The sequence below is a fragment of the Myxine glutinosa genome, chromosome 2 (genome assembly GCF_964187855.1).
Source record: "Myxine glutinosa chromosome 2, kmMyxGlut1.1, whole genome shotgun sequence".
Taxonomy (NCBI): domain Eukaryota; kingdom Metazoa; phylum Chordata; class Myxini; order Myxiniformes; family Myxinidae; genus Myxine; species Myxine glutinosa.
The window spans coordinates 248,671,348-248,684,882 of record NC_136262.1 but is presented as its reverse complement, the minus strand read 5'-3'; positions in this window follow the sequence as shown (position 1 = coordinate 248,684,882).

Here is a 13,535-nt window from a genome sequence, read left to right as displayed (position 1 = left end):
AAAGCCTTGTAAGTGGTGAGGAGCTCAGGTGTGCCGAGGAAGGACTTCGCACGACGGAGGATGCCCAGTCGGCGACTGGCTTTGGAGGCCAGCTTGGAAATGTGGTTTTCCCAAGAAAGATCATGGCAGATAGTGAGACCCAAAAGCTTGAGTGACAGAACTTCTTGGAGAGGATTGTTGAGAAAGTAGATGGGAGGGTTGTCCAGTCGATCTTTTCGGAGAGACATAGTAAGAGAGTGAGATTTGGCAGGATTGAAAGACATGTTCCACTTGTTTGACCAGTCTGTGATTTTGTCCAGGTCTTCAGAGAGTGAGGAGGCTGCAGACTGCCGATCTGAGGGAAGAGGAATGGAGCGGCAGAGAGTGGAGTCATCAGCAAAGAGATAGAGAGGATTTTCCAGAGAGTCAGAGAGATCATTGATGAAGACCAGAAAAAGCACAGGGCCCAGCACACTTCCTTGGGGAACTCCAGCCTGAACAGGAAGGGGAGATGAGAGAAATCCATTCAGGGCCACACGTTGACTACGACCAGAGAGGAAGATCATGGGTGTCGAAAGATGGAAATGTCGAACAAAATGACCGATATTATCAAAGGGTAAAACGATTTTTAATATGATTTTATCAGTGTAACACGAATTTGATGTATTTATGTTTAACACAGGAAGATATCATCATCATACAGATCAGACATCATCCCACAGATCTCCCGTTGTCCGTGCTCTCAAATGTTGTACTTGTGTGCTTCCCCCTTTCTCCCCATCATGTCTCCCGCTCCCTTTATTGTATGTTTTGTGTGTCCGTAAAAAATTTTGTCATTGATGTTAGCTCTTACACGAGCCTCGATCTTGTATACAAGAAAAAAAAATAATACTCATCACCACCTTATTATTCGGGGTCAACTGGTGTCACAGAGATCTCATGGAGAGTGTGGGTTTGGTACAACTTTTCACAAGCTGGTTTGTCTGGTTCATTTTTTACAGAAGTAGTAGAGCAGGATTTTGGAATTCAGCTAGGATACTGTTGCCCAGTGGCATACTGTTTTGGAAAAAGTCAGAACCTTGACATTAACCAATGAAAGCTGTCAGATGGGATAGCTAGCTCCTGGTCCCGTTAAAAGGATGGCATAGTGATCCATGTGACACCCCACCTGCGAAATATCAGGGTGACAGTTTAAATAGGGACGTGGATTCTAATCCCAACTAGAGGCTAGAGGTGAGCCAACGTTCCTAAAGCTGATGTTTATATTGTGCTTACATTGTGTATCTAGTTCTCTCTTTCCGTCAAGCCATGGCCGACTTGTGGTGACATTCATGATCAGATTTCTCCAAACATCCCGAACCTGCACTGCTTCCTGAAGTTCTGGTACTGACAGCTAGGTTGTGCCATTTACACCATCCATCCAGCACATACAAGGTCTGTCTCTTCCTCTTCTTCCTTCACCCATTCCCAGCATGATTGACTTCTCCAAACTGTCGTTTTCTGCACTCATGATGTGTCTAAAGTATGACAGTTTCTATTTTTGCATCAGTGCTTCTAATGTACATGGTGGTCTCATTTCTTCAAGCACTGATTTGTTTCTACTTCTTGCAGTCCGGAATTTTTCAACATTCGTCTCCATCACCACAATTCAAAAGTGTAAATCTTCCTTTCCTTCTTTTTTTACTCTCCATGACTCACATCCACAAAATGCAACTTGAAATACAAGAGCATTCACTAGCCTCATCTTGGTTTGTATTGTCACATCTTTGTCCATCCAGACATTGCTGTTCCCCTCAACACTAACCATCTACGAATGTCTCCTGCAGATTCTCCACTCCCTTCAATCTCAGAACCTCGGAAGATGAAACTTCCCTCTCTTTCCACATCATCGTCTCCCAATCTCAACACGTCGATCTTCTCACTTGATAAGATTTTAGTCTTTTTTAGATTTAGGTTCAAGTAACGAACAGCTTTTTCACTTTCCTTCTTCACTGTCTGTTGGCAGAAAGTCAATAGGACTTCATGAAACTGTAGTGTGGTATCATCAGCACACTTTAGGTTGTTGATAAATCTTCCTCCAATCCTGACTCCAGGCTCCATGTCATCCAAGTTTAATTTCGTCATGATGTGCTTACGATACAGATTGAACAAGTAAGGGGAGAGAATCCATCCATCCTTGTCTGAACCCTTTTCCAATTCCAAACCATTTTTTTTCTCCATACTCTGTTTTAACTGTAGTTTATTGTTTAGTGAACAAGCTTCTTATCAGATGCATCACGTGCTCTGATATCCCCATTTATCTCAGCATAGTCCACATCAATTGATGAATTAATGATCAACACAACCAAAGGCTTTGCTATAATCTGTAAAACAGAGATTATTCCATTCGATAAAGGACGTTAATGAAATTCTGTGTTCAATGATCTTTCGTAATTTCTTGCTAGCATACGAAATCAAGGCAATCGTTCGATTAATGATTTGAAAATTCTCTTGGAGCCTCTTTCTCTGGCAATGGTGTTTGGAGTAACATATAGAGTCAATATATATATATAGACTGGCTTGGCTCGGCTCGCTCCGCTCGCCTCACCAAGCGTCGATACTGAGGAACGGGCTTATTTTAGCTGAGGCTAATGACTGTACCTGAGTTGCTGTGTTGTCATGATTTTCACCAATCATAATACAAACAATTACTTTGTACAAATGTATTTGTTGTGTTTGTGATATTACATTTTTAGAGGCAATTTAGGTTGAAGATTTAGGTTGAATGTTTTTTTTTCAAGAAAGAACCCCCCAGCCCATACATAGGGGAGGGGTAGGTGCAGACTGGAAGTTTGGGGCGATTACACGTCACCACCATGTAATTCAAAACACCTCACCACCACGTAATTCAAAACACCTCACCACCACGTAATTCAAAACACCTCACCACCACGTAATTCAAAACACCTCACCACCACGTAATTCAAAACACCTCACCACCAAGTAATTTAAAACACCTCACCACCACGTAATTCAAAACACCTCACCACCACGTAATTCAAAACACCTCACCACCAAGTAATTTAAAACACCTCACCACCACGTAATTCAAAACACCTCACCACCACGTAATTCAAAACACCTCACCACCAAGTAATTTAAAACACCTCACCACCACGTAATTCAAAACACCTCACCACCACGTAATTCAAAACACCTCACCACCAAGTAATTCAAAACACCTCACCACCACGTAATTCAAAACACCTCACCACCAAGTAATTCAAAACACCTCACCACCACGTAATTCAAAACACCTCACCACCAAGTAATTCAAAACACCTCACCACCACGTAATTCAAAACACCTCACCACCACGTAATTCAAAACACCTCACCACCAAGAAATTCAAAACACCTCACCACCAAGTAATTCAAAACACCTCACCACCACGTAATTCAAAACACCTCACCACCACGTAATTCAAAACACCTCACCACTACGTAATTCAATACACTTCACCACCAAGTAATTCAAAACACTTCACCACCATAAAACACGTAATAAAAACACCTCACCACCACGTCATTTAAAAACACCTCACCACCACATAATTCAAAATACCTCACCACCACGTGATTCAAAACCACCACAACGTTATCAAAAACACTTCACAACCACGGAAACAAAAGTTTGAGGGAGTCGTTAAGTGACAACACAGACACTTCCCAGATGTGTAGATATATCGATAAATGACTGTACCCGAGTTGCTGTTTTGTCATGGTTTAAACTAATCATAATTCAAACAATTATTTTGCACAAATGTATTTGTAATATACGTGATATCACATTTTATAAACAATTGAAGTTGAAAACTTAAGTTGAGAAAAAAAAAAATTCCCCAAAAAAAGAAAAATTGGAAAAATTTTCAAAAATAAATACCCTTAGGATATACCGACGGGAGAGATATGTGCATATCAGAAGTTTGGTACGATTTCACAAAAGTTTGAGAAAGTAGTTCAGTGACAAGACAACACAACACAGGACAGATGCTACACAGATATATATAGAGTATATACATTTAGATTACAGAGTATATATATATTGAGTCAATGGTAATGGTATATAGTTCCATCTTTTAGGCCATAAATTCTTGTTCCAGAAATGTGTACAGATTGCTGGTAAAATGTATTGTCTCGATCCTCCCCAACGACCTTAAAGTGAAAAGAGTGGAATTTTGGAATTTGGAATTTTCCAGTCTACTGGAATTTTCTTAGCACCAGGTACTTTTCTATTTTCCACCTTTTTCAGGGCTTTACTTATTTATTTATTTTGTATACAAAGTCGAGCTTCGTGTAAGAGCTGACACATTAAACACAGAAAACATAAACTGACACAAAAAATATATAATAAATGGAGTGGGAGACAAGAGGGGGAGAGAGAGGGAAGCACACAAGTACAACAGTAGAGAACAGGGACATCGGTAGATCTGTCGAAGGGGAGGGCTGGGGAGGGGAGGAGGAGAGAGGCACGATATAAAACAAATGGACATTAGTAGGAATGAAGTTGGAGATTGAAAGAGGTTGATTTTTGGTGTGTTAACGGGGGTAGAAAATATCAAGGATTTTGATGGGGAAGATAAGAGATGGTGTTGAACAGTTGTTTTGTTGAAGAGCTGGAGAGAGGAGTGGGATTGAAGAGTGTGGGAGTTTGTGCCAGAGGCGGGAGAAAAGAGGAATGAAAAAGTGAAGGTGAGCAGAGCGTCTTGATTTTGGCAGTTTCACCAGAAGAGGGTTGCTGGCAGATCTTGTGCATCATGCAGGAAAATTTTGCAGGACAGAGCACAGATAGAGCAGGGGGAGCAAGGCCGGAGAGGAGTCGGTAGAAGACAGAAAGACCACCAACCTGCCTGCGGTGATAGAGTGGAAGGCCCTCAGAATCAGCTTCATCACGGGAGATACCAATGATTCTGAAAGCTTTGTTTGCTACACCGTGAAGCCGAGCTAGATGTGAGGCAGGAGCACCAGCCCAGAGGGGAGAGCTGTATTCCATCAAGCTGCGGATGGAAGCCTTGTATGTGATGGGGAGCTCGGAAGTTCCAAGAAAGGACTTCGCATGACAGAGTATGCCCAGTCAGCGACTCGCTTTGGAAGCCAGCTTGGAAATGTGGTTTTCCCAGGAAGGATCATGGCAGATTGTGAGACCCAAAACCTTGAGTGACAGAACTTTTTCGAGAGGATTGATTTGAGTTCTTGAGTGACAGATCTATTTCCCTGTCATTCTATTGGTTCTTGGTCATAATTTATTTCTTCAAAAGTCAGCATCATATTGCTATCTCTCTTGTAAAGAGTTTCCAAAGTTGGCATCATATAGCTATCTCTCTTGTAAAGAGTTTCCAAAGTTGGCATCATATTGCTATCTCTCTTGTAAAGAGTTTCCAAAGTCAGCATCATATTGCTATCTCTCTTGTAAAGAGTTTCCAAAGTTGGCATCATATTGCTATCTCTCTTGTAAAAAGTTTCCAAAGTCAGCATCATATTGCTATCTCTCTTGTAAAGACTTTCCAAAGTTGGCATCATATTGCTATCTCTCTTGTAAAGAGTTTCCAAAGTCAGCATCATATTGCTATCTCTCTTGTAAAGAGTTTCCATTGTTGGCATCATATTGCTATCTCTCTTGTAAAGAGTTTCCAAAGTTGGCATCATATTGCTATCTCTCTTGTGAAGACTTTCCAAAGTTGGCATCATATTGCTATCTCTCTTGTAAAAAGTTTCCAAAGTCAGCATCATATTGCTATCTCTCTTGTAAACAGTTTCCAATGTCAGCATCATATTGCTATCTCTCTTGTAAAGAGTTTTCAAAGTCAGCATCATATTGCTATCTCTCTTGTAAAGAGTTTCCAAAGTTGGCATCATATTGCTATCTCTCTTGTAAAGAGTTTCCAAAGTTGGCATCATATTGCTATCTCTCTTGTAAAGAGTTTCCATAGTTGGCATCATATTGCTATCTCTCTTGTAAAGAGTTTCCAAAGTCAGCATCATATTGCTATCTCTCTTGAAAAGAGTTTCCAAAGTCAGCATCATATTGCTATCTCTCTTGTAAAGAGTTTCCAAAGTCAGCATCATCTTGCTATCTCTCTTGTAAAGAGTTTCCATAGTTGGCATCATATTGATATCTCTCTTGTAAAGAGTTTCCAAAGTCAGCATCATATTGCTATCTCTCTTGTAAAGAGTTTCCAAAGTCAGCATCATATTGCTATCTCTCTTGTAAAGAGTTTCCATTGTTGGCATCATATTGCTATCTCTCTTGTAAAGAGTTTCCAAAGACAGCATCATATTGCTATCTCTCTTGTAAAGAGTTTCCAAAGTTGGCATCTTATTGCTATCTCCCTTGTAAAGAGTTTCCAAAGTTGGCATCTTATTGCTATCTCTCTTGTAAAGAGTTTCCAAACTTGGCATCTTATTGCTATCTCTCTTGTAAAGAGTTTCCAAAGACAGCATCATATTGCTATCTCTCTTGTAAAGAATTTCCATAGTTGGCATCATATTGCTATCTGTCTTGTAAAGAGTTTCCAAAGTCAGCATCATATTGCTATCTCTCTTGTAAAGAGTTTCCAAAGTCAGCATCATATTGCTTTCTCTCTTGTAAAGAGTTTCCAAAGTCAGCATCATATTGCTTTCTCTCTTGTAAAGAGTTTCCAAAGTTGGCATCTTATTGCTATCTCTCTTGTAAAGAGTTTCTAAAGTTGGCATCATATTGCTATCTCTCTTGTAAAGAGTTTCCAAAGATGGCATCATATTGCTATCTCTCTTGTAAAGTGTTTCCAACGTTGGCATCATATTGCTATCTCTCTTGTAAAGAGTTTCCAAAGTCCGCATCATATTGCTTTCTCTCTTGTAAAGAGTTTCCATAGTTGGCATCATATTGCTATCTCTCTTGTAAAGAGTTTCTAAAGTTGGCATCATATTGCTATCTCTCTTGTAAAGAGTTTCCAAAGTCAGCATCTTATTGCTATCTCTCTTGTAAAGAGTTTCCAAAGTTGGCATCATATTGCTATCTCTCTTGTAAAGAGTCTCCAAAGTCAGCATCATATTGCTTTCTCTCTTGTAAAGAGTTTCCATATTTGGCATCATATTGCTATCTCTCTTGTAAAGAGTTTCCAAAGTTGGCATCTTATTGCTATCTCTCTTGTAAAGAGTTTCCATAGTTGGCATCATATTGCTATCTCTCTTGTAAAGAGTTTCCATAGTTGGCATCATATTGATATCTCTCTTGTAAAGAGTTTCCATTGTTGACATCATATTGCTATCTCTCTTGTAAAGAGTTTCCAAAGTCAGCATCTTATTGCTATCTCTCTTGTAAAGAGTTTCCATTGTTGGCATCATATTGCTATCTCTCTTGTAAAGAGTTTCCAAAGTTGGCATCATATTGCTCTCTCTTGTAAAGACTTTCCAAAGTCAGCATCATATTGCTATCTCTCTTGTAAAGAGTTTCCATTGTTGGCATCATATTGCTATCTCTCTTGTAAAGAGTTTCCATTGTTGGCATCTTATTGCTCTCTCTCTTGTAAAGAGTTTCCAAAGTCAGCATCATATTGCTATCTCTCTTGTAAAGAGTTTCCATTGTTGGCATCATATTGCTATCTCTCTTGGAAAGAGTTTCCAAAGTTGGCATCATATTGCTCTCTCTTGTAAAGACTTTCCAAAGTTGGCATCATATTGATATCTCTCTTGTAAAGAGTTTCCATAGTTGGCATCATATTGCTATCTCTCTTGTAAAGAGTTCCCAAAGTTGGCATCATCTTGCTATCTCTCTTGTAAAGAGTTTCCAAAGTCAGCATCATATTGCTATCTCTCTTGTAAAGAGTTTCCAAAGTCAGCATCATATTGCTATCTCTCTTGTAAAGAGTTTCCATAGTTGGCATCATATTGCTATCTCTCTTGTAAAGAGTTTCCATAGTTGGCATCATATTGCTATCTCTCTTGTAAAGAGTTTCCAAAGTTGGCATCATATTGCTATCTCTCTTGTAAAGAGTTTCCATTGTTGGCATCATATTGCTATCTCTCTTGTAAAGAGTTTCCATAGTTGGCATCATATTGCTATCTCTTGTAAAGAGTTTCCATAGTTGGCATCATATTGCTATCTCTCTTGTAAAGAGTTTCCATTGTTGGCATCATATTGCTATCTCTCTTGTAAAGAGTTTCCAAAGTCAGCATCATATTGCTATCTCTCTTGTAAAGAGTTTCCAAAGTCAGCATCATATTGCTATCTCTCTTGTAAAGAGTTTCCAAAGTCAGCATCATATTGCTATCTCTCTTGTAAAGAGTTTTCAAAGTCAGCATCATATTGCTATCTCTCTTGTAAAGAGTTTCCAAAGTTGGCATCATATTGCTATCTCTCTTGTCAAGAATTTCCAAAGTTGGCATCATATTGCTATCTCACTTGTAAAGAGTTTCCATAGTTGGCATCATATTGCTATCTCTCTTGTAAAGAGTTTCCAAAGTCAGCATCATATTGCTATCTCTCTTGTAAAGAGATTCCATAGTTGGCATCATATTGATATCTCTCTTGTAAAGAGTTTCCATAGTTGGCATCATATTGCTATCTCTTGTAAAGAGTTTCCATAGTTGGCATCATATTGCTATCTCTCTTGTAAAGAGTTTCCATTGTTGGCATCATATTGCTATCTCTCTTGTAAAGAGTTTCCAAAGTCAGCATCATATTGCTATCTCTCTTGTAAAGAGTTTCCAAAGTCAGCATCATATTGCTATCTCTCTTGTAAAGAGTTTCCAAAGGCAGCATCATATTGCTATCTCTCTTGTAAAGAGTTTTCAAAGTCAGCATAATATTGCTATCTCTCTTGTAAAGAGTTTCCAAAGTTGGCATCATATTGCTATCTCTCTTGTCAAGAATTTCCAAAGTTGGCATCATATTGCTATCTCACTTGTAAAGAGTTTCCATAGTTGGCATCATATTGCTATCTCTCTTGTAAAGAGTTTCCAAAGTCAGCATCATATTGCTGTCTCTCTTGTAAAGAGTTTCCATAGTTGGCATCATATTGATATCTCTCTTGTAAAGAGTTTCCAAAGTTGGCATCTCATTGCTATCTCTCTTGTAAAGAGTTTCCATAGTTGGCATCATATTGCTATCTCTCTTGTAAAGAGTTTCCAAAGTTGGCATCATATTGCTATCTCTCTTGTAAAGAGTTTCCATAGTTGGCATCATATTGCTATCTCTCTTGTAAAGAGTTTCCATAGTTGGCATCATATTGCTATCTCTCTTGTAAAGAGTTTCCAAAGTCAGCATCATATTGCTATCTCTCTTGTAAAGAGTTTCCATTGTTGGCATCATATTGCTATGTCTCTTGTAAAGAGTTTCCATAGTTGGCATCATATTGCTATCTCTCTTGTAAAGACTTTCCAAAGTTGGCATCATATTGCTATCTCTTGTAAAGAGTTTCCAAAGTTGGCATCATATTGCTATCTCTCTTGTAAAGAGTTTCCAAAGTTGGCATCATATTGCTATCTCTCTTGTAAAGAGTTTCCAAAGTCAGCATCATATTGCTATCTCTCTTGTAAAGAGTTTCCAAAGTTGGCATCATATTACCATCTCTCTTGTAAAGAGTTTCCAAAGTTGGCATCTTATTGCTATCTCTCTTGTAAAGAGTTTCCAAAGTCAGCATCATATTGCTATCTCTCTTGTAAAGAGTTTCCAAAGTTGGCATCTCATTGCTATCTCCTTTGTAAAGAGTTTCCATAGTTGGCATCATATTGCTATCTCTCTTGTAAGGAGTTTCCATAGTTGGCATCATATTGCTATCTCTCTTGTAAAGAGTTTCCATAGTTGGCATCATATTGCTATCTCTCTTGAAAAGAGTTTCCAAAGTCAGCATCATATTGCTATCTCTCTTGTAAAGAGTTTCCATTGTTGGCATCATATTGCTCTCTCTTGTAAAGACTTTCCAAAGTTGGCATCATATTGCTTTCTCTCTTGTAAAGAGTTTCCATAGTTGGCATCATATTGTTATCTCTCTTGTAAAGAGTTTCCAAAGTCAGCATCATATTGCTATCTCTCTTGTAAAGAGTTTCCAAAGTCAGCATCATATTGCTATCTCTCTTGTAAAGAGTTTCCATAGTTGGCATCATATTGCTATCTCTCTTGTAAAGAGTTTCCAAAGTTGGCATCATATTGCTATCTCTCTTGTAAAGAGTTTCCAATGTTGGCATCATATTGCTATCTCTCTTGTAAAGAGTTTCCATTGTTGGCATCATATTGCTATCTCTCTTGTAAAGAGTTTCCATAGTTGGCATCATATTGCTATCTCTCTTGTAAAGAGTTTCCAAAGTCAGCATCATATTGCTATCTCTCTTGTAAAGAGTTTCCAAAGTCAGCATCATATTGCTATCTCTCTTGTAAAGAGTTTCCATAGTTGGCATCATATTGCTATCTCTCTTGTAAGGAGTTTCCATTGTTGGCATCATATTGCTATCTCTCTTGTAAAGAGTTTCCAAAGTCAGCATCATTTTGCTATCTCCCTTGTAAAGAGTTTCCAAAGTCAGCATCATATTGCTATCTCTCTTGTAAAGAGTTTCCATCGTTGGCATCATATTGCTATCTCTCTTGTAAAGAGTTTCCCAAGTCAGCATCATATTGCTATCTCTCTTGTAAAGAGTTTCCATTGTTGGCATCATATTGCTATGTCTCTTGTAAAGAGTTTCCATAGTTGGCATCATATTGCTATCTCTCTTGTAAAGACTTTCCAAAGTTGGCATCATATTGCTATCTCTTGTAAAGAGTTTCCAAAGTTGGCATCATATTGCTATCTCTCTTGTAAAGAGTTTCCAAAGTCAGCATCATTTTGCTATCTCTCTTGTAAAGAGTTTCCAAAGTCAGCATCATATTGCTATCTCTCTTGTAAAGAGTTTTCAAAGTCAGCATCATATTGCTATCTCTCTTGTAAAGACTTTCCATTGTTGGCATCATATTGCTATCTCTCTTGTAAAGAGTTTCCAAAGTCAGCATCATTTTGCTATCTCTCTTGTAAAGAGTTTCCAAAGTCAGCATCATATTGCTATCTCTCTTGTAAAGAGTTTCCAAAGTCAGCATCATATTGCTATCTCTCTTGTAAAGAGTTTTCAAAGTCAGCATCATATTGCTATCTCTCTTGTAAAGAGTTTCCAAAGTTGGCATCATATTGCTATCTCTCTTGTAAAGAATTTCCAAAGTTGGCATCATATTGCTATCTCTCTTGTAAAGAGTTTCCATAGTTGGCATCATATTGCTATCTCTCTTGTAAAGAGTTTCCAAAGTCAGCATCATATTGCTATCTCTCTTGTAAAGAGTTTCCAAAGTCAGCATCATATTGCTTTCTCTCTTGTAAAGAGTTTCCAAAGTCAGCATCATATTGCTTTCTCTCTTGTAAAGAGTTTCCAAAGTCAGCATCATATTGCTATCTCTCTTGTAAAGAGTTTCCATAGTTGGCATCATATTGCTATCTCTCTTGTAAAGAGTTTCCATAGTTGGCATCATATTGCTATCTCTCTTGTAAAGAGTTTCCAAAGTCAGCATCATATTGCTATCTCTCTTGTAAAGAGTTTCCATAGTTGGCATCATATTGCTATCTCTCTTGTAAAGAGTTTCCATAGTTGGCATCATATTGCTATCTCTCTTGTAAAGAGTTTCCAAAGTCAGCATCATATTGCTATCTCTCTTGTAAAGAGTTTCCATTGTTGGCATCATATTGCTATGTCTCTTGTAAAGAGTTTCCATAGTTGGCATCATATTGCTATCTCTCTTGTAAAGACTTTCCAAAGTTGGCATCATATTGCTATCTCTTGTAAAGAGTTTCCAAAGTTGGCATCATATTGCTATCTCTCTTGTAAAGAGTTTCCAAAGTTGGCATCATATTGCTATCTCTCTTGTAAAGAGTTTCCAAAGTCAGCATCATATTGCTATCTCTCTTGTAAAGAGTTTCCAAAGTTGGCATCATATTACCATCTCTCTTGTAAAGAGTTTCCAAAGTTGGCATCTTATTGCTATCTCTCTTGTAAAGAGTTTCCAAAGTCAGCATCATATTGCTATCTCTCTTGTAAAGAGTTTCCAAAGTTGGCATCTCATTGCTATCTCCTTTGTAAAGAGTTTCCATAGTTGGCATCATATTGCTATCTCTCTTGTAAGGAGTTTCCATAGTTGGCATCATATTGCTATCTCTCTTGTAAAGAGTTTCCATAGTTGGCATCATATTGCTATCTCTCTTGAAAAGAGTTTCCAAAGTCAGCATCATATTGCTATCTCTCTTGTAAAGAGTTTCCATTGTTGGCATCATATTGCTCTCTCTTGTAAAGACTTTCCAAAGTTGGCATCATATTGCTTTCTCTCTTGTAAAGAGTTTCCATAGTTGGCATCATATTGTTATCTCTCTTGTAAAGAGTTTCCAAAGTCAGCATCATATTGCTATCTCTCTTGTAAAGAGTTTCCAAAGTCAGCATCATATTGCTATCTCTCTTGTAAAGAGTTTCCATAGTTGGCATCATATTGCTATCTCTCTTGTAAAGAGTTTCCAAAGTTGGCATCATATTGCTATCTCTCTTGTAAAGAGTTTCCAATGTTGGCATCATATTGCTATCTCTCTTGTAAAGAGTTTCCATTGTTGGCATCATATTGCTATCTCTCTTGTAAAGAGTTTCCATAGTTGGCATCATATTGCTATCTCTCTTGTAAAGAGTTTCCAAAGTCAGCATCATATTGCTATCTCTCTTGTAAAGAGTTTCCAAAGTCAGCATCATATTGCTATCTCTCTTGTAAAGAGTTTCCATAGTTGGCATCATATTGCTATCTCTCTTGTAAGGAGTTTCCATTGTTGGCATCATATTGCTATCTCTCTTGTAAAGAGTTTCCAAAGTCAGCATCATTTTGCTATCTCCCTTGTAAAGAGTTTCCAAAGTCAGCATCATATTGCTATCTCTCTTGTAAAGAGTTTCCATCGTTGGCATCATATTGCTATCTCTCTTGTAAAGAGTTTCCCAAGTCAGCATCATATTGCTATCTCTCTTGTAAAGAGTTTCCATTGTTGGCATCATATTGCTATGTCTCTTGTAAAGAGTTTCCATAGTTGGCATCATATTGCTATCTCTCTTGTAAAGACTTTCCAAAGTTGGCATCATATTGCTATCTCTTGTAAAGAGTTTCCAAAGTTGGCATCATATTGCTATCTCTCTTGTAAAGAGTTTCCAAAGTCAGCATCATTTTGCTATCTCTCTTGTAAAGAGTTTCCAAAGTCAGCATCATATTGCTATCTCTCTTGTAAAGAGTTTTCAAAGTCAGCATCATATTGCTATCTCTCTTGTAAAGACTTTCCATTGTTGGCATCATATTGCTATCTCTCTTGTAAAGAGTTTCCAAAGTCAGCATCATTTTGCTATCTCTCTTGTAAAGAGTTTCCAAAGTCAGCATCATATTGCTATCTCTCTTGTAAAGAGTTTCCAAAGTCAGCATCATATTGCTATCTCTCTTGTAAAGAGTTTTCAAAGTCAGCATCATATTGCTATCTCTCTTGTAAAGAGTTTCCAAAGTTGGCA